At 42.9% G+C, this 18624-nt stretch overlaps 1 long non-coding RNA gene across 2 annotated transcripts; it reads right to left on the bottom strand.

Annotated features, from left to right (window-relative positions):
- Positions 1-1131: 1131 nt before the first annotated feature.
- Positions 1132-18501, bottom strand: LOC118540335 (uncharacterized). Of its 2 annotated transcripts, XR_013447890.1 has the most exons (5): positions 17743-18501; positions 13166-15367; positions 10249-10435; positions 8287-9914; positions 1132-1207 (listed from the first exon to the last, which is right to left on the bottom strand). It is a non-coding gene; the product is annotated as an uncharacterized LOC118540335 (long non-coding RNA). The 2 variants fall into 2 exon arrangements; XR_013447889.1 differs by lacking the exon at positions 1132-1207 and having other exon boundaries at positions 7840-9914.
- Positions 18502-18624: the final 123 nt, after the last annotated feature.

Genomic DNA, 18624 nt, shown 5'->3' with positions numbered 1-18624 from the left:
GGTGTCAGCTCGGGTCATGATCCTAGGGTCGTGGGATCAAGCCCCACGTCAGGCTCCTTGCTTAGTGTGGAGTCTGCTTGAGATTCTCTCTCTCCCTCTCCCTCTGTCCCTCCTGCTCGTTCTCTCTCTCTGAAATAAATAATTTAAAAAAAATAAAAAACTGAGGTGACATTCACATAACATAAACTTAGCCATTTTAGGGTGAACAATTCAGTAGTATTTAGCACATTCACAGTCTATGCAACCCCCCCATCTAGTTTCAAAACGTGTTTATCACCCCAAAGGAGACCCCATACCTATTTAGCAATTAATCCCCATTAGCCCTTCCACCCAGCCCCTGGTGACCTCAAATCTGTGTTCTTTCTCTATGGATCTACCTGTTCTGGACATCTCCTATAAATGGAATCATACAATACGTGGCCTTCTGTGTCTGGCTTTTTTCATTCAGCACAATGTTTTTGAGGTTCATACACATTGTAGTGGATATCAGTACTTCATGCCTTTTTATACTTTAATAATCCACTGCATGTGTCCACCACACTTTACTCAGTCCTTCAGTCACTGATGGACATTTGGTCTGTTTCTACCTTTTGACGATCGGGGCTACTGCTGCTATAAGCAAGTGTGCGTGTGTATCAAACGGATTATCTAATGGCACTCAGCACCAATCTAGTTCTGATTTTCCCACATTTAAATGATAAAAATATCCCTTTGGTCTTTTATTTAAAAATTACTAATATATGCGCATCGCTTCCAAAAAGTCGAATAGTACTAGAAGGCTTATAATAAAAGTGACCATCCCTTGTCCCGCCTGTCCCCACCTCATAAGTGACTCCCCAGAGTTCTCAAACCCAGCCTGCACCACCGTCAACCTCCAGTTCCTGTGTGAGGAGCCATGGAGTTTGGACCCCTGGCCCTGCAGTGTTGAGAGGAGACACGGAGCCACCTTCCATGGTAGCTGTGCTCGCTATCCACGGACATTTCACTTTGCCAAGTCCACATGGTGGTGGCATTTCCTCTCCTCCTTGCCCTTGTGTATTTGCATATTGTATTCCTATAATGGCCTTAATTGAGGTCTTGGGAGGGAGATAAAGGCATGTGCTCAACCCACCTTGTTCAACTAGAAGTCCAGGGAGTTCCTTCCTTCCTTTATAAAGGAAGACAACAACGCTGTCTTCCTTTATACCTTGTTAAAATGCAGTGCCTACTGCAGTAAACAAAGAAAACAAACAAAAGGTGGAAAATTAAAATTAATCTCCAGGTTTGGATTCCCCACAAAGCCAACTCTGAGACAAGATTTAGGTGCAAGGAATTTGGGGAGGGAATGCTCCCAGGAGCATAGTGAGGGTGTGAAGAAATGAGATAGGGAGAGGAGGAGAGAAAGCTAACAGGAGCGCCTGGTTAAGTGTGTGACTTCAGCACAGGTCATGATCTCCAATGGAGCACCCCCTCCCAGTATCGGGCTCCATGCTCAGCTGGGAGTCTGCTTGTCCCTCTCCCTCTTCCACTTCCCCAGCTCATGCTTTCTCTCTCTCTCAAATAAATAAATAAAATCTTAAAAAAAAAAAAAGAAAAGAAAAAGCTAATAAAGGTGCATTGTTGGATGCATTACTACTATGTGTACCCCAGGGCTCATTCCCATTGAGGACCCTCTGGGAAACTGACAAGGACACACCCCAGCAAAGGGTGACTTCTGTTGTTCCGGAACCCGGACAGGATCACCTGATGGAAGAACCAAGCAGCACCCAGAGATCTTGGAGGATCGGAGGTTTATTTAACACCAGCGGGCTCAGAGGAGAGTGATCTCCAAAGGTCTGAGCCCTGAGCACAAAGGGGGCAATTTATGCACTTCAACTTCCACATATTTGGCACTTTTGGCACGTGCGCGAAGCGGGGCAGGGAGAGGAAACTGGATTGTTGTGCGGGAAGCAGAGCAGGGAGAAGAACCGGGAAGAGCCCCGGGGCAAGGACTGGGACTCTCTCTGGCTCGGTCGGCCATCTTAGGACACAGATTTTCCTTATCACTGTCATTGGAGGGAGTTGCTCTGGGGACATCAGCTCCCTAGCACTCTAGCTTGCCCTGTACACCACCAGACATGCCCTTAAGCAGAGAGACTAGAAAACTTATGGCCTGTGATAAAGGACTCCGGGTGATGACTTGGGGTGGGGACCAAGGCACCAACAGCATCTGTTCAAATGACCTAGAACCCCAGCCCCCAGAGAAAACGACTTGGCATTTTACTGTATTTCTTTCCAGGTTCTTTCTATGATTATACACTTGTATGTTCTTTTATGAAAACAGAATCATACAGCATATACTATTCTTTTTCACCTATTCTATTATATAAATTTTCCATTGTTGTTACCTAATCTCCTCAATTGTAATGATCAGGAGTATGAGCTCAGGAGCCCCACCGTCTAGTTCAGACACAGGTGCTACCACTTACTAGCAAGAGCTCAGACCCCCTCCTTCAAGTTCTTCATCTATAAAACGGAAGTAATAATTGCCCTGCCTCATAGGGTGGCGGGGAGGTGAAATGCACTCTTACATGGAAAGTTCTTAGAAATTTACTTGGCACATGGTGAGTACTCAATAAATGTTACCTCATTGATTTTCTACATAATTTTGATGGCTGTATAGTACTTCATTGTGTGGATGTGCTATAATTTATCTATTCCTCTCCTTCCGTTGACTAGGTTTATAAATAATTTAGACAGGATAATCAAGACTCAGTTAACATTCTTATAGCTAAATCTTTGGACACATAAACAATTATTTCTTTAAAATACATTCTTAGAAGTAGGGGCACCTGGGTGGCTCAATCGTTAAGCATCTGCCTTCGGCTCATGATCCCAGGGCCCTGGGATGGAGCCCCACATCGGGTTCCCTGCTCAGCAGGGAGCCTGCTTCTCCCTCTGCCTGCCATTCCCCCTGCTTGTGCTCTGTCTCTCTCTCTCTGTCAAATAAATAAATAAAATCTTTAAAAAATAAAATAAAATAAAATAAAATAAAATACATCCTTAGAAGTAGAAGCACTGGTTCATAAAGTATAGACATTTTTAAAGATTCTATGTATGTAATTTCTCTCCAGAAATGTATCAGTTTAGGGGGGGGGCACTGGCTGGCTCAGTCTGCAGACCTTGTGACTCTTGATCTCAGAGTTGTGAGTTTGAGCCCCACATTGGGTGTGGCCATTGCTTAAAAATAAAATCTTAAAAAAGAAAAGGAAAAGAAAAAAGAAATGTGCCAATTTATATTCCAACTGGACCTCAAGAGTGTTCTGCTTTCTGTACTATATTCCCAACAATGGAAATTTTTATTTAAAAAAAATTTTTTTTTGCAAGTTGATGGGCCACCTCCAAATCTTTGGTTTGTGTCATTTATTAAGCAGTTCGTCTTTTCCTCATTACATCTAAATGCTTTAATTTCAGATGACAAAAATTTAATATGCATATTCGGACCTGTTTCTGATGTTTTTATTGTGTCATAGATTTCTACATTTCTGTTACCACTACCCCTCAAACTCCCCAGATTCTTTTTTTAAAAAGATTTATTTATTTATTTGAGAGAGAGAGAGAAAGAGAGAGAGCATATGGGGGAGGCGTAGAGGGAGAGAGAATCTTAAGCAGACTCCACCCGGAGCAGGGAGCCCATTCGGGGGCTCGAACTCACCGCCCTGAGATCATGACCTGGGAGGAAGCGAAGGGTGGGTCGCTTGACTGACTGCACCACCCAGGTACCCCAAAACCCTCCAAACTCTATTGGAATTTTTAAAAATTGTGCTTAATGTATAGCTTAATTTGGGGGAAAGTTGCTATTGTTGTGATATTAAATGTTCCCATCCAGGAACAAGAAATGTCTATCTGTGCAACAAGGACTTTTAAGATAATGATGTTCATTCTAAAAATAGAATTTTGAGGAGCTCAGTTTTTTCAAAATCTAAAATTAATCCCACTTCCGCGTTTTCAAATTCAGTGCAACTTAGGGAGGAAATTTCTGCCCATTTTGCTTTTTGTTTGACCAGTCTAAGACATTTCACAATTTCTACTAATTTTTATCATTTCTCATCTACTTTTATTTTTCAACTGCTTGTTTTCTCTTCTATACATCTCTTAGTTCCTTATCCTAAAAAATAGCCTTTCTCTTCTTTTAGCTATAAAATGTCATCCAAAAAGAAACAGCAAATATTCACTCTGTATTCATTTCATTCAATTCAATATGAGTGAACTTTCCGCAAGTACTGAGTATTTGCCAAGTAAACAGAGTAAAATCATATTAATATGCTACTTGATAACATAATGTGATATTGTTTCATATTTAGCCCCCTAATTATTGAAAAATAATACCTATCAGAGTCCTCGCTTGTGGCTTAATAATCAAGTTTTCCACATGGTAGCCTGCCCAGCAGGCTGGCTCTTGTTGACCTTGTCCTCAAGACAAATTGCACTTGGTTGGCTCCATGGTCTATTCCTTCCTTAGAAAAGCTATAAAGATGTGTTCTTTCTGGAGACTGTCTATGGATCATACCATGTGCCCTTAGCCCTTCTTTCTCCTGCCTGTTTTGGCACCTCCTTCCAACTTTCTCGGCCCCTCTGGACCTGACTTCCTGCCGCTCCCTTACTCAAGCTTCTCCCTGGCTCCCTGGGATGTTTATTGCAACACTATGTGAAAGAGCAAAAGATTGGAAACAACTTAAGCCTATCAATACGGGAATTGTCAAGTCAAATTTTAATCTATTCTGTAACTGACCAGCAGTGTGATCTTGAGAAAGTACTTAACTTTTTTGTAACTTAGTTTCCTTGATAAAAATGGGGATCTCAGTAATATCTACTCCACGGGATAGTTGTGACGATGAAATGGGCTAATTTTTATCAAGCACTAGAAGGGTACCTTATGCACAGTAAGTAGTATATACTTGTTCATTAAATAGGAAGGAAGAAAAAGACAAAAAATTTATGGAATACTAAATAATGGTAAAAAAAATCAGGATTCTATATAGATGTATATGGCATCTTATTAAGTAAAACCATTTATATAATATATAAACCTATACAAAATATATTGTTAAGTTAAAAATGTGATGGAGAATAATATATATATTGTGTATATATATACACACATATGCACATTGTATATGTATGTATCCCACACACAGGAAATTAGAGAAATACATCCCAACTTTTGACTATGATAACTAATTTCTTTTTTTAAAAAGATTTTATTTACTTATTAGACAGAGAGAGCACAAGCAGGGGGAGCGGCAGGCAGAGGGAGAAGCAGGCTCCCCGCTGAGCAGGGAGCCCAATGTGGGGCTCGATCCCGGGACCCTGGGATCATGACCTGAGCCGAAGGCAGCTGCTTAACCGACTGAGCCACCCAGGTGCCCCTGATAACTAATTTCTGGGTGGAGAATTTTTATCTTTAATTCTTTACACTTCTACACTGTTTGAATTTTTAAATCATAATATTACATTAATATATGACTTGTGCAAACGAAAATTACATGAAGAGAAAATATAGGCAAACGACATGAGCAGACAATTCACAAAAGATGAAATACAAATAGCTTCCAAGCATATGAAAAGACATTCAAGATCAGTAAATATCAGTTGAAACAAAGAGATACACATTTTTGTCTTTCAAATCAGCAAAAAATAAAAATGCTTAATAACATTCAGGATTAAGGATTTACTTGTTCATGAAATGTTGATGGAATTTAAAGGGGGGAAATCATATATATGAGTGACTGTGTGTGTGTGTGTGTGTGTGTGTGTAAATTGACCAGATGATAACAATTCTAGTCTTCTGACTCTATCCTACAGAGGTTTTAGCACAAATGCATAAAGACGAGTATGTAGGATGTTTACTTAAACATGATTTTTAATGCAAAATTGTTTAAATTTCCACACCAGGAGAAGGGATAGATTAAGGAATACATTCTAGCCATTACAAAAATAAGGTTTAGGGACCCCTGGCTGGTTCAGTTGGTGGAGCATGCAACTCTCTTGATCTCGGGGTTGAGAGTTCAAGCCCCATGTTGGGTGTGGAGATAGCGTAAAAATAAAATCTTTTAAAGAATAAAGTTTTTATGCCTAAGCTGAAAAGTTCATAACATAAAGAAAACAAATTATGCTAGCAGGACATTATTTATGGTAGGATCCCGTTTTTGTGAAAATAAGGACAAAAGAAAACCCTACTTTTGTGTAAATATGCTTGCAAAGCATGGGAAAATGATGTCAAGCTTACACAGGAACTGAGTGATGACCAAGACAGGGGGTGGGACAGAGGAAATGATGCTTATGTAACACAGGTGTGCATTGTGTATACTTGTTTCTGTGAACTGCTATTGCTCTTGAATTTTAGAAGTTGTAGGGTTTTTTTTAATCAACATTTTCATTAATAAATCTACATGTAACTATATTTTTATAAATGACAGCATTAAAAGGGACACCTGAGTGGCTCAGTCAGTTAAGCATCTGCCTTCAGCTCAGGTCATGATCCCGGGGTCCTGGGATCGAGCCCCGCATCAGGCTCCTTGCCCAGCAGGGAGCCTGCTTCTTCCTCTGCTGCTCCCCCTGCTTGTGCTCTCTCTCTCTCTCTCTCTCAATCTCTGACAAATAAATAAATAAAATCTTTAAAAAAAGTGACAGCATTAAAAACAAATGTGGGGAGGGGTATATGGGAACCTCAATTTTGTTGTGAACCTAAAAATGCTCTAAAAAAATAGTTTATTCTTTAAAGCCAAATGCCCAAGAAGTTATGCTAAAAACATTTTTTAGCTTTGTGTTGTGATGTGAAATACAGTTTCCTAAACTGACGAGCTCATATCAAGAAAAAAAATTACATGCAACATAGTATTTTAAGACAAAATGTTATGCTGCGTTTTTTTTCTGTATTCAAAATTTTACACAAAGGGAAGAGTTTCTTGAAGGAAAAGTATAAAGGTTAAACATTTTTTCATCATGTGCTCCTACAATAACTCTCCTTCGCATTTACCCATGTAAGTTGAAAATTTATGTTCACACAAAAACTTGCACATGAAAGTTTATAGGCAGTTTTGTTCATGATTGCCAAAACTTAGAAGCAACCAAAACGTCCTTATAATGGATGAATGGAAACACGAATGTGGTCCATCCAGATGATGGAATAATATATAGTGTGAAGAACAAACGAGCTTTTAAGCACAAAAAGACATGTATATCTACATATACACATAGCATATACATTAAATGTATATCACTAAGTGAAAGAAGAAAATCTGAAAAGGCCACATATTGTATGGCTCCAGCTATGTGACATCCTGGAAAAGGCAAAAACTATGGAGATAGTAAAAAGACCAGTGGTTGTCAGAGGTTCAGGGGGAGGACAGATGAATAGGCAGAGCACAGGGGATTTTTAGGGCAGTGAAATTATTCCATAGGATGCTACCATGGTGGATATACGTCATTATACATTTGTCAAAACCCACAGAACGTGGGGCGCCTGGCTGGTTCCCATCAGATGAGCATGTGACTCTTGATCTCGGTTGTAAGCAAGCCCTGCGTTGGCTGTAGAGATTATTTAAAAATAAAATATAAAAAAAAAAAAAAAACCCTCACAGAATGTACACCACAAAGAGGGAACACTAATGTAAACTATTGACTTTAGTTAATAATCATGTGTCAATATACATTCATCAATTGTAACAAATTATCACACTAACACAAGATGTTAATAATAGAGGAAATTGGGATGGATGAGGGCATATACAAAAACTTTTCTATAAACCTCAAACTAGGGATGCCTGGGTGGCTCAGTCGGTTAAGCGTCTGCCTTCGGCTCAGGTCATGGTCCCAGGGTCCTGGGATCGAGCCCCGCATCGCTGAGCAGGGAGCCTGTTTCTCCCTCTGCCTCTGCCTCTCTTTCAGTCTCTCATGATTAAATAAATATAATCTTTAAAAAAAAAAAAACCTAAAACTACTTTTTATTTTTTTTTCTAAAACTGTTTTTTAAAAAGCCTATTAATTTTTAGGAAGTATAAAGATTGAGGTCGATGCTTCCCACCCAATGTCCTGATTGGAGAGCCATCAGCAGAGACCCAGTAATTTATCATAGCTCAGTGGCTACCTGGGTTGAGGGGCACGCCCAGATACTGGAAGAATGAAGAAGAAAGCATACAAATGACAAACAGATTTGGCTAGTTTCTTTGCATGAACAGAAACCCTATTAAAAAATTAAAATCACTCTCCTCTCTGCTCCTTAAGATCCCTTCCATCTCACCACCCATCTCTTGCACTTGTACTCACATCTGGATCAAACTCTATTGTCAGGCTCTGCTTCTCAAGTGCTGATGAGACCCGGACATGCAGTCCTTCACCTGGTCTGACTGGCGTATCCTCTGAGCAGTCCTGGGCACGGCAGGTGGCGATTTCTAACCTCATGCCCACCTTTGTACCCCTTGCGCCTGGAGGTCACCGGGGGACACTTGGCTGGCTGGGACATCCTCTTCCTTTAGCTTCTGTTGGCTTCTCCCTGTTCATATGACTTGGACTTCTGTGTCCCAATTTCAGATTCAGTTCCCACAGGAATGTAAGTCCAAAAAGGCAGGGAATGGTGTTTGCATTGTTTTGTTCTCTGATGTACTCCTCCCACCTGGAACAATGCCTCATTCATAAAAGGAGTGTGGAAATACTTGGAAAAAAGTAATGGATGAATAAAAAAAAAAAAAAGGAAAAATATATACACATATTTTTTCCCCTAACTGTTCCCTTTTGGGAAAAGCTCTCTTTTTTCTCTAAGATTATGTCCTTCTTATTTCTTTGGTGTTAAAATGGCTTTTCTCAAGTAACAGCAGTCACCTCTGTGGGAGAGACATTCACTTTGTACCGTCATCCTTTGTACCTTTTGGTTTTACCTATTCAGAAAAAAATACATACAAATGTAAAATAAAATAATTGATGTCCTTGCTGTGATGATGGCAATTTTTACATGTCCAAAATGGGCAAAATCAAAATGTGTTATATTAATTTCCTAAATTTAATTTTTTAAAATTAAGAGCAAACCCCCAAATCCCAAGGCACTGAGTACAACTTGGCACTGAAGTATTGGATGAATGAGTGAACCACCTCTGTTTTGAAATGCTTGAGGTTAGTGTATAGACTTCGCCACAATAAAAGTGTCTGTCATGACACTGTGAGGGCTCTTGTCACCTGTATTCTAACAACCAATTCCTGATTGCTTTCTCCACAACTAGGGTCTCCTGCTCAGATTCATTCTTATATACGCGCACGTGCACACAAACACACACACCGTCGTCTGTCTGCAAGCACACTTGGGGGCCGCTCTGGGCGAGCTGGGAGGCACGGGGACCTCTGCTGGGATCCTGATGCCTCTGGCGGGGGATTGCAAGTGAGGCTGTCTGCGTCAGAATCGCTTGGGATTTGTTACACATCTAGGTTCCAGGGCCACGGAATCATTGTGGGGTGGCCTGGAGTCTGGCTGGAAAGACACCCTGGGAGCCCCTCCTGCTGCTCTCCTGTCTCCCTCCTGACCGGGATCTCCTCCAAAGGCCATGTCTTCTTCATCTCGGGATCCCCAGGTCTAGCAGAATGTGGCCTTACTTGGAAAGCACAGCGTTGCGGGTGAGGCCATACTGGAGTTGGGGGAGAGGGGGCTTAATGATCACCAGTTTCCACAGAGGAGGAAGAGAGCCCCAGGTGCGGAGGCAGGCACCCACGGAGAGTGCCATGTGCCGAGCCAGGCACGGGGCAGAGCCAGGCAGCTGCAGGCCAAGGACGCGGGAGCTAGGAAGACGCAGGGAAGGGCTATCCCCAGAGACTCAGAGGGAGCGAGGGTCTCAGACTTCCAGCCTCCAGAACCAGCGGATGCTCTGTCGCTGAAGCCAGCCGGCCTGTGGTACTTTGTCACAGCAGCCCTAGGAAACCAACACAGATCCGAAATGTAACACCTCTCCACCACATGACACCTGCGCCCACCATAGTGTTTCATTTTGTTTACCATGAAGGTGATCATATAATTTGAACTTTATGTATTGATTAGGCTCAGTAAGGTGAGTACTCTTTTTTTATCCCCCCACCCCAAATCTTTCCATTCCCTGGAAACATAGGCTAAAATATAAAAGGGGGTAAAATATACTATATATAAGGGGGTTCCCACTTCCCCAGGGGTGGCACTCTTGGTTTATCTTCATTTGGGGGTGCTCTAAGCCAGGCTTCTCACATCAGGGTTGCCCTTGGTCCCCCAAAGACCTTATGAAGATGCCGATTTGGATTCCAAAGGTCCAGATTCAGCCTGAGCTTCTGCATTTCCAAAGCGGTCACCGGTCATACGGATGCTGCTGGACCCCAGACGGGCGTGGAGAAGCAAGACCTTTAGCTCACAGTCCGTCCAGGTCCTGTGGGAAATGGCGGGCTCCTTCAGAAGAGAGAAGTGGATCTGGGGAGAGGACGAAACAGGTTTCCAAACATGGGTGTGAGTCGAGGGATAGAATCTGCCTGCTCTGGGATGCTCACTCTAACAGTGACGCAGAGGGCAACATCTCTTCGCCATGGTTATTAGTTTTATTGCCCCGGGCTTATCTTTTGGGTTTTTTAAATTTTTTTTATTTAAATTCAATTAACTAACATATAATGTATTACTGGTCTCAGAGGTAGAGGTCAGTGATTCATCAGTCTTATACAATACCCAGTGGTTAAAAGTCTCTTATGATTTGTCTCCCTCTCTGATTTGTCTTATTTTTTCCTCTCTTCCCCTACGATCCTCTGTTTTGTTCTTAAATTCCACATATAAGTGAGATCATATGATAATTGTTTTTCTCTGACTGACTTATTTTGCTTAGCATAATACCCTCTAGTTCCATCCACGTTGCAAATGGCAAGATTTCAATTTTTTTAAGATTTTATTTATTTATTTGAAAGAGAGAGAGAGAGAGAGGGAAAGAGAGCACAGAGAGGGAGGAGCAGACTTGCCGCTGAGCAGGGAGCCCGATGCAGGGCTCGATCCCAGGAGCCTGGGATCATGACCTGAGCTGAAGGCAGATGCTTAACCAACTGAGCCACCCAGGCACCCCAAGATTTCAAATTTTTTGATGGCTGAGTAATATTCCATTGCATATATATACCACATCTTCTTTTCCAGTCTCCAGTCAATGGACATCTGGGCTCTTTCCATAGTTTGGCTATTGTGGACATTGCTGCTATAAACATTGGGGTACCTCGGGCTTATCATTTGGATTCTAACTCACTGATGAAGAAAAGGTTAAAATGCCTTGCACAAAATCACAGAGATTGTGTTTTCGGCTCCACAGCTACCTGCTTGCCAGTGCCTCTGATTTCTCTCTGGGATTTTAAAGCTCTTCCCAAGTCCAGATGCCCTAAATACTTAAAGATCCTTCATTCATAGTAACAGTGGTGGTAATAATAATGATGACTACAACACCAATAAATCAAGTAACAATTTTAAAGGAAATCTACATTTTTTTCAATTGTCCAATATCTAATTATTAAAACAGAGAAAGTTATTTTGGGACACCTTAACCACCTCCTAGGAGTGATGGGGGGGTGGATAAAATATAAGCTGGTGTTGCTTTTTTATGTTAGCATTTGACAACGTGAGGAATAAATTTCATCAGATTAAGAATAGCCTTCCCAATATATCAGAAGCAGGTAGCTCAAACACGCTTTTGTTCCTTCTGAGGATACGGCATTAAATTTAACCGGAACGTCCCACTTCCAACCCAGCAAGAAGAGCTGGACACTGAGGTGGCCATAAATCCCAGGGTGGCCTCAGCAGGGTAACTCTCACCCTATGCACAAGTCATTGATTCTAGTTCTATAGTGGGTTTTATTACTGTGAAGAAAAGCTTTTTATTTCTACCACATGATTTGACACTAAAAATTATTAAAAAGAACTTAACAAACCAAAGCCACGACAAAAAAAAAAAAAAAACACAACAATGTGTTGTGTATGGATCATTTTTATGCTTGGGACCAGCTTTATTATTTTTGGAACTATTACAAGACTTCTGTTAAACATGTTGAATGTTAAGAGGAAACAGACTCTTGGCAAATGTGGAAAACCAATTACAGAAAACGTCTCTGCTAGAGCTAGAGAAACACAGGGAAGGGACGGGGAGAAGCTGGTCCGTCCCCTGCTCTCGCTGCCGAAAACATATAGACAGTGGTGTTGCCTTGAAAAGAATAGGACTGTTACGTTGTTCTCGATATTTTTGTATTTACAGGCAAAAAATAGCAAAATGATACTTCTCAGTTGTAGTGGAGTACAACACAGAATTACTTTTCTTAAGGCAAAGCTGATACAAGGAAAGCAGCATTTGCCAAATAAATAACCTAGAAAATGACTGTTACACAAAAGAAAAAGCTTCGCCGCTAATAAAGAAATCAGATTACCTTGGGCGCCTGGGTGGCTCAGTTGGTTGGGCGACTGCCTTCGGCTCAGGTCATGATCCTGGAGTCCCAGGATCGAGTCCCACATCGGGCTCCCTGCTCGGCAGGGAGTCTGCTTCTCCCTCTGACCCTCCTCCCTCTCATGCTCTCTGTCTCTCATTCTCTCTCTCTCTCAAATAAATAAATAAAATCTTTAAAAAAAAAGAAATCAGATTACCTTAAATTGTAAACACTTGAGGGGCGCCTGGGGGGCTCAGTCATTGGGCGTCTGCCTTCAGCTCAGGTCATGATCCCAGGGTCCTGGGATCGAGCCCCGCATCGGGCTCCCTGCTCATCGGGAAGCCTGCTTCTCCCTCTCCCACTCCCCCTGCTTGTGTTAACTCTCTCACCGTGTCTCTCTGTGTCAAATAAATAAATAAAATCTTTAAAAAAAAATTGTAAACACTTGAATTAGAAATATTAATTTACTCAAGGTTTGAGAGCAGATCTGGTGTATCCAGTGTAGTAAAAGCATGCTACCACGTAAATGTTAATTAGAGGGTATCAATCATTTTATCTACATCAATATTGACAAGATTGAAATAAATGAAACTTCAATTTTGAATTGATTAAATTTTGAAAAAGCCAGACAGCTGATCTGGATAAAGAATCAATAAAGCAAATGGCGATCTGTATTTAGCTATTCCTTCATCATGTTCTTGTATGTGTTTGGCACAGTGCTAAGCACCAAGATGTGCAGATGAATGACGTGAGCTCTGACCTCAAGGAACCTCCATTTTTCAAAGGGCCAAGCAGCAATTCCAATACAATGTGGTCAATGTTGTAAGAGACGCAGCCCATGTGGAAGGAGCCCAAGGAAGTCTTCATAGAGTTTTCCTGACAGAAAGAACAGCATCCTCGAGGGTCAAAGTGTGTGGGGGACAGGAGTAGTTTGCTGTGTGAGAGGGGGAAAAAAAAACACACCAGGGAAAGGCCACAAATGAAACTGGAGATGTCAATAAGGGGCCACATCATGATGGATGTCTGAGGCAGGCCCCATCCAAGAAGGGAAGGAAAGGCACATTCACTTGGATTTTCGGAAAAGACTTTTAAGAAGTGTGGGCCGAGTGAAAGGAATCAGCACGGTGAGGCATCCGGGGGCGGCCACCATGGGAAGCCATCCCCACCCCAGGCTGAGGGGTTAAAGAAGGAAGATGGCGTGCCAGAATCTGGTTGTGTGCTGGAGCCCAGGAAGAGAGGGTGGCCACCTGTTGAGTGAGAAGTACTAGTACAAAGATACAGGAGGGGCACCTGGGTGGCTCAGATGGTTAAGCGTCTGCCTTCGGCTCAGGTCATGATCCCAGTGTCCTGGGATCGAGCCCCACATCGGGCTCCTGGCTCAGCGAGGAGCCTGCTTCTCCCTCTCCCTCTGCCTCTCTCCCTGCACATGCTTTCTCTCTCTCTCTCTGTATCTCTGTGTCTCAAATGAATAAATAAAAAAAAAAATCTTTAAAAAAAAAAACAAAAACAAAGATACAGGAGTAGGTGCTTGCTATTAGATTTAAAACAGTTTTACACATTCATAAGATGTTTAAATATTTGGATTTGAAAAATATCAGAAGGGGGGTCCCTGGGTGGCTGAGTCGTTAAGCGTCTGCCTTCGGCTCAGGTCATGATCCCAGGGTCCTGGGATCGTGCCCCACATCGGGCTCCCTGCTCCGCAGGAAGCCTACTTCTCCCTCTCCCACTGCCCCTGCTTGTGTTCCCTCTCTCGCTGTCTCTCTCTCTGTCAAATAAATAAATAAAATCTTTAAAAAAAGAAAGAAAAATGTCAGATGGAAAGAGCTTCGTTATGGAACACTGTAAAACTACAATAAAATAAGAAGACAACCCCTGGCTAATGAGACCAGGCTTCGGTCAGACCTGCCCCTCTAGGCGCCTTAGGGACTAAGACACTGATGGCAGCAGGACTTGTGGATCGGGTCGCCCAAAGCTGGCCTGTCCTCCATGCTGCGCTGTCCACCTCCCTGTCAGTGTTTTGCAGGAGATGGAGAAGCACTTGTTGGCCAAGGACAAAGAGCACTGGGTGCTGGCTGTGGGGCGGGTGGGGGCGGAGGACAGCTGAACACAATTCTTTCATCCCTCTCTGTCCCTGGAACCTCAAATCCTAGCGCTGATCCTTAATCACAAAAGTTAAACAGACTTAGGCAACTCAATTTTCAGTGATAATGAGCATCAGAAATCACATGGATTAATGAGTCGCAAGTGATCCCCTTCAGAATAATTTTATTTCTAATTTCTTAACCCTCCCGCTACAGGCACCGTGAACAAGCAATGACAGGGAATGATTTGAGACTGAAAGCCCCTTTCCCCCGGACTTTGGCAGAGCTCCCCGGGAGCATGACCTGTCTACTGCCTGTAGCACCAGGCCTCTAGAGGCCAAGGGGAATGTGAGAGGCAGCAATCCTCTACCCTTGATTGTCATGAAGGATGTGCCACTTCTCAGCCGAAGGTACAGACTGAAGAAGAAAGGGGTGGGGGGGAATGTCTTGAAAGTACCAGCCCTTTCTCTCAGCTTTATGCTACTGAACCCCCAAATTCCTGTCACGCATTCTTGGTCTCCCCTCCTTTCTCCGTCTTCTGAAGAACTGAGTGACTTGGCAGCCTTTGGCCGATACTGAGTGTGGACACCAGCATCTGCTGGGATGGACACCGACCCGATGTACCCAACATGGCCAGCCGGTATTCTCGGGGTCTCATGAAGCCATAGGCCTGAAAGAAGAAAAAGAACAAAGAGAAAGAGAAAACACCGAAAAGCAGAAGGTGAGCAGACTTTCCCATGTGCTACTGCCCATGTCCATGTCTGGTTAAAAGAGAACAGAGATGCAAATTTCAGGGGGTGTTTCTCTTCAAAGGTGACAGGCATGCTTGACTTTCCGCAGCAAACTAAGCACAGATGGCTCTCCGGCAGCCACAGGCTCACCTGAAATATAAAAGGATGAAAGGGCAAAATATTTAAATGTGTAACTGTTGAAAAAAATCTGATCAAAAGTGCATTAATGATCACACCCATAGAGATAACTAAGCCTGCTCAGGGATTGAGAACACATGGCCACATGACTTTGAGCAGAGTCAGACAGTATTCTAGGCCCGATTCCCAGCTCTGCCCCCCAGCTGTCTGACTTCAGGCAAGCTACCTAACCTTTCTGCATCTTTAAAATGGGGATAATAGGGGCGCCTGCGTGGCTCAGTCCATGAAGCATCTGCCTGTGGCTCAGGTCCAGATCACAGGGTCCTGGGATAGAGCCCCACATCAGGCTCCCTGCTCAGCTGGAGGAGAATCTGCTTCTCCCCTTCCCTCTGCCCCTTATCCCCTACTCGTGCTCTCTCTCTCTCTCAAATAAATAAATAAAATCTTTAAAAAAAATAAAACATATCCTATTTAATAAATAAATAAATAATAAATAAAATGGGGATAATAATGTACCTGCTCCCTAGGATTTTTGTGAGCCTCTAAGAAGATACTTAAAACAGTGCTTGGTATATACCAAGTGTTCGGTAAATATTATGATTCTATACAGCTTATTCTATAGTTATATATGTAATACCAAAGCAAAAGTCCTAAGGAAAAGACTTGCTGGAAAAGTCTCAAACTTACTTGGCTAGTCATTTCATGCCTTATAGACTATATCATACAACCTGCTGCTTATGTTTATTACAAACAGCTTATTTCACTCAGCTTAATCCCTAACTTTTAATCATTTATTCAATAACTTTCAGGTAAAATTAGTTTAATTCTAGAAATTAACAATTCAAATTCTAGAAGTTTAAGTAATCAAAACTAAATTCGCATCACTCACAGACATCCACACAACTATTCACGTTTCACTTCTGGGGACAGCTAGAATCTTTATGCTGATTATTTCTGCTTTTATTCCCATATTATGATGGGTGAGGTAGAGGAGATTGGAACAACTGTCATTTAAGGAAGTTGCAACAATGTTTTAAATTTTTCATTGTATCTCTTCTCTTTTTTCCTTTTCCATACCACAAAACAACAATGACAACAACGAAAAAACATATTAAATTAGTATAATTTTGAGGAAAGTCTGTACGATAAATTTATTTAACATCAAATCTGGTTTAGTGGAAATCCCTCTAATAAGGAATGAGGTCATGTCTCTTGCAATGAATCATGTCCATTAAATTTATCTTGTTTTCTGGATGTTTTCCTTCCTTCATTTGTTTGTCATTTCCAAGTCTCTAATTCTTGTTGATTATTCAATTAAATGAAATCATTGACCTTTTTTTTAATTTTGAAGAGGGCATTAAACTGAAGCTATAATATATTATAATCTATATTGGTAATGTCTGAAATTGTTGAATCACTATTTTGTACACCTGAAACTAATATGACACTGTATATTAACTATACTGGAATTAAAATAAAATCCTTAAAAAACTAAAACAGATTTAAATATATGCATATGTATACATATACATACATATATAAACACACAGGTAATCTGTATTAACACAAGTCTGCTTTTAACTGTACAATAATTTTTCCTACCCAGCTTTTTAAAAAGCAAATGCAACTTAGTTTTATTCAAAACTCTCCAAACATTTTCCATTTGTGTATCTTTTATTTCATATGTGTCTTCTTTCCTTTGCCATCTTTCTACTCCTTTGATACTAGGAACAAAATAGGAAAGATGGCTATTCTTTATTATAATATTCCATTACCTAGAAAACTTATTTAGGATGAAAGAAAACCCTGCTCTTCACATTGACTAATAACTGATTGATCTCCATACATTTCTCTACTGCTCTCATTTCCCTTTACTCCAAAATTACACACTGAAAGATTACAACTCCACTTAAATAACTCCCACATACATTCAAAGATGATCTGAGAACTGAAATCTCCTCGAGGGCTCTTTAAAAGATCTCATTTATTCCAAGACCTTGAGATGTGATCCAACACATAGGACATATCAGGAGTTTAAGTCTAGATTTAGAGTCAGAGTTATTTTAACAATAGAAACAAACTTGGAAAGCTACCAGTCCAGTCTTTTTTACAAATATGGAAACTAAGACCCAGAGAGGCTGTACTATCCAGAACAAGGTTATTTCATATACATATGAATATGTATTAATATATAGCTTAAAATTTCATAAAGGATATTCAGAAGAATTATCACAGGTCTTAAAGGACTCTTGAAGACAAAACTAATCCGCTTTTATGACAGTTGGCCCTTTTCAATTACCTTAATATTTTTAATTTTAAAGGAAACCTTTATATCAAACACAATTTTATTTCCTTGTTGAGAATGATTTTGTATTTTGAAACAGCACCTTTTGCCATTCTCAGAATCCGTGATCTCGTAAAAGTTACGTTTTCCCACTGTGGTGTTCCCACCATTGAAGGCACTCCCTGGCCGCGGGCACCTTGGCGACCAGAGCCCTCGCTCCGCACCCATCTTGGTCTGTGGAAGGGCGGCGGGCAGGGACAGAGACGGCCGCGACCAGACAATGTCCTGCATTCACGGCGGCCTCGGCCAATCACAGGCCGGCGCCTCCCGGCCCCGCGCGGCGCCACCGGCCACGGCTCGGGCCCGAGAAAACCCGGCCTCTGGGCGGCCATCTGCGGCCATCCCAGGGCAGGGCGCGCCGCGCTCCAACTGCGCCCCGCCCGGAGGAGGGGGCCCATGGCGCGGGCGCCGCGGCGTCCCCTCAGGACACGGGTCGCGCACGGAGGGCAGGATGCGCCGCCCATTCCGGCACGAACTCGGCGCTGTCCCTTTAAGACGAGCCTCCTCCCGGGGCCTAGAGGAGCGTCGGCGGCCCCGCCGCGGGGGGCAGCGACATCCGGGCTACCGGGCTGGCGACGACGACGGCCCCTCGGGCAGCTCCCAGTCCCTGCGGGACGCCCGACTGGCCGCGGCTAGGGAGCGCTGCCGGGGCAAAGGGGGCGCCCTTCGGGGCCACGTGAGTCCCCAGCCCGGGTACAGCCCCGCCGCCGCCGCCGCCCGCCCCCACCTCGCGGACGCCCGGGCCCGGACGCTGAGGCCGGCACGCGGGTCACGGACGCTTCGCCCGCGGGACCGCGCCGCGCGCGCCCGCTTCGGGGCCCGCCCCACCTCCTGCGCGTGCACAGGGGCGGGGCGCCGGAGAGACAGCCAATCAGCGCCGGCCGGCCAGGGACCGCCTCTGAAGTCCTCGCGGGGGGCGGTGCGG

Source organism: Halichoerus grypus, chromosome 5 (genome assembly GCF_964656455.1).
Source record: "Halichoerus grypus chromosome 5, mHalGry1.hap1.1, whole genome shotgun sequence".
Classification (NCBI taxonomy): domain Eukaryota; kingdom Metazoa; phylum Chordata; class Mammalia; order Carnivora; family Phocidae; genus Halichoerus; species Halichoerus grypus.
This window is presented reverse-complemented; position numbering and strand designations above follow the sequence as displayed.